At 43.2% G+C, this 3,137-nt stretch overlaps 1 pseudogene; it reads left to right on the forward strand.

Moving 5' to 3' along the window:
- Positions 1 to 527: 527 nt before the first annotated feature.
- On the forward strand, positions 528 to 2,193 carry LOC124527135 (26S proteasome regulatory subunit 4-like; annotated as a pseudogene).
- Positions 2,194 to 3,137: the final 944 nt, after the last annotated feature.

A 3,137-nucleotide genomic window follows, 5' to 3' on the forward strand; every position in this document is an offset into this window, starting at 1 on the left:
TCTTTCCAATAATGAGGTTGCAACAAATCTCACACTAACAGTGAATGTGGATTATTGAATCTGTAAAATAATTTGAGGAGAATTGTCACCTTTAAGATATCATGTCCTCTCATCTAGAAACATGGTATGTATGTTGGTTATTTCAAACCTCTGTCACATAGTCTTTTGATGGGTTTATTCCTCAGCATTCAGACTTCCTAACTTGCTACCAGTTCTAACAGTTTCTCAATTGACTTCACTACATTTTATGTTAAAAATACCCACTTTTAGGAGTGCCTGGGTGGCTCAGCCAGTTAAGCTTCTGACTTTGGCTCAAGTCATGATCTCATGGTTTGTGGGTTTGAGCCTCGCAGGGGGCTTGGGCTCTGTGCTGACAGCTCAGAGCCTGGAGCCTGCTTTGGATTCTGTGTCTCCCTCTTTCTCTGCCCCTCCCCCACTCTCACTCTGTCTCTGCCTCTCAAAACAATGAAAAAACATTTAAAAAAAAATTGAAAGACTTCCAGCCAGCAGCATTTAGAGCAGCCGAAGCAAGATGGGTCAAAGTCAGAGTGGTGATCATGGCCCTGGAGGTGGCAAGAAGGATGACAAGGACAAGAAAAAGAAATACAAACCTCCTGCACCAACTAGAGTGGGGAAAAAGAAGAAAACAAAGGGACCAGATGCTGCCAGCAAGCTGCCACTGGTGACACCTCACAGTCAGTGCCTGTTAAAATTACCAAAGTTAGAGAGAATTAAAGACTATCTTCTCGTGGAGGAAGAATTCATTAGAAACCAGGAACAAATGAAGCCTTTAGAAGAAAAGCAAGAGGAGGAAAGATCAAAGGTGGATGATCCGAGGGGGACCCCAATGTCAGTAGGAATGTTGGAAGAGATCATTGATGACAATCATGCCATTATGTCCACACCTGTGGGCTCAGAACTCTACATCAGCATTTTTTCCTTTGTAGACAAGGATCTGCTGGAACCAGGCTGCTCAGTCCTGCTCAGACACAAGGTTCATGCTGTCATAGAGGTGTTCAGGGATGACACAGAGCCCTTGGTCACAGCAATGAAGGTAGAGAAGACCTCCCAGGAAATCTATGCAGATATGGGGGGTTGGACAACCAAATTCAGGAAATTAAGGAATCTGTGGAGCTTCTTCTCACTCATCCTGAATATTATGAAAACATGGGTATAAAGCTCCAAAGGGGTCATTCTCTATGGTCCACTTGGCACAGGTAAAACCTTATTAGCCAAAGCAGTAGCAAACCAAACCACAGCCAGTTTCTTGTTTTTAAAGAATTTTTTTAATGTTTATTAATTGAGAGAGGGGAGAGAGAAAGAGAGCACGAGAAGGGGAGGGACAGAGAAAGAGAGGGAAACACAGAATCCAAAGCAGTCTCCCACAGCCCAGTGAAGAGAAATTCTGTATGGCTCTCTAAAGCCAACCAACTTTGGAGCCACTCTAGAAAAATAACCCAGAAAACTACTAGACAATCAAGGCTACCGCCTAGTCAGTCAAATGCATACACTTTAGACCTGCATAAAGGAAGCCAACTCACAATACTCTCATGAAATCAGCAAAGTGCAAAGAAGTCCCTGAGGACTCAGCCTGCCTTGTCACACCTGCCTACTCTCCCCAGGTGCTCAGATTTCTCACATTTCAATCCTTTTGTTCTTCTCTACCATGGCAATAGACTCTCAGGAGAAAGGGCTATCAGGAATTTACTCTGTCAAAGGTTTGAAACCTTAACTTAGTTTTTAATAGTAAGATGAAAGACTTCTCCTCTGCAGAAGGAATTTCCAGCATCAGAGAAAAACGGGGGGCTTCCTACAGCTCATGCAAGCAAATAGTGAGGCCCTTTTCTCTTTTTTCTCACAAAGGAAATGTTCAGTGTCAACCAGAGATTTCTTTTCCCAGAAATGTATTTCCATTTCAGGCATCTTCAGCTGAATGAAGATTCTGCTAAAGATTTGTCTTCCCCCCTCCATCTCTTGTTGCTGCCAACACCTGCTATGCTTGCTTAACAACCCATGGCATCTGGGACTCCAGCTGTAGGAGTGGCAGCCTTGGGGAGCCAAGGTAAAGAGGACAGGTGTAAAGCAAGGTCCGAAAGACTTTGTGATCCAAATCCAAAATCTGGACTCTCCTTGCCTTACAGGGGCCCCGTCAGTGGCTTTCTGCCTGCCTGTTGGCCTCATCCCCAGCCATGAAGGCAGGAGGGAAGAGCCAAAGCTCACCCAACCCCCTGCCACTTCCAGGCACCCATCCTCCTTCCATATGGCTCTTAACTCATTCCTTGACAGGTTTGATAGATCATGGACAATGTTGAGAGACTGCAAAACACTTTAAATTCAAGGAAAATAAGAACTAATAGCAATATTTGGGAGACCAAAACAGGCCAGAGAGGGAAATAATTCAGGGCAGGGAAGTCTCCCAGGTGACCTCTAAATCATACCAAATAGGCAATGATATCTCTTCTTTGTATGTGTTCTACTGGGCAAATACATTGTCCTTCAAGCCTTGTCTGTTTTTACTGAAGGACAATTGAGGGATTCACTTCAATCAAGGTTCCCAAGATACACTGCTTCTGGCCACCCACCAGATGACTCCTCCAGGCACATTGCTCTCCATGCCCTTGAGCCCTTCCAGAGTCAGATCTGTGTAGCTATGCATGGCCTAAGGATATGAGTCGTTAGGAGTCTCATAAGGACTGTGGGACTTGGCACCTATGGTAGGTGTTTGGGTTTTCCAAACCCAGCCAACCCTGCAAAGATTGGCTGGCAATAATTTAGAAACTTTAGCAGGTGACTTTATCTTCCTAAACCTTACTTTTCCCATGGGAAACCTGGGAATAATGCCTCTTAGAGATTTTGAAAAACTATTGAAATACATATGTAAAATGCATACCACAGTGACTATTATATATCAGGCACTCAATAAATGTACCTATTCCTATTGTTATTTACAGTAATATTAATACAAATTCATGCTGCTAATTTATAGATTATGATCTAAAATCATAATCTACAGCTATCTGAGAAGAGTAATGACCCACAAAACTCTCTTTTTATGTGTTGCTATTAAACATCTCCCAGCCCTTTGAATATGGAGCAACGTTTTACTTTGTTTGCTCTTCAACACTCACAAATATCTA

This window comes from Lynx rufus, unplaced genomic scaffold (assembly GCF_022079265.1).
Source record: "Lynx rufus isolate CCGP_SWC_20201006 ecotype Redwood Valley unplaced genomic scaffold, mLynRuf1.p SCAF_5, whole genome shotgun sequence".
Taxonomy (NCBI): domain Eukaryota; kingdom Metazoa; phylum Chordata; class Mammalia; order Carnivora; family Felidae; genus Lynx; species Lynx rufus.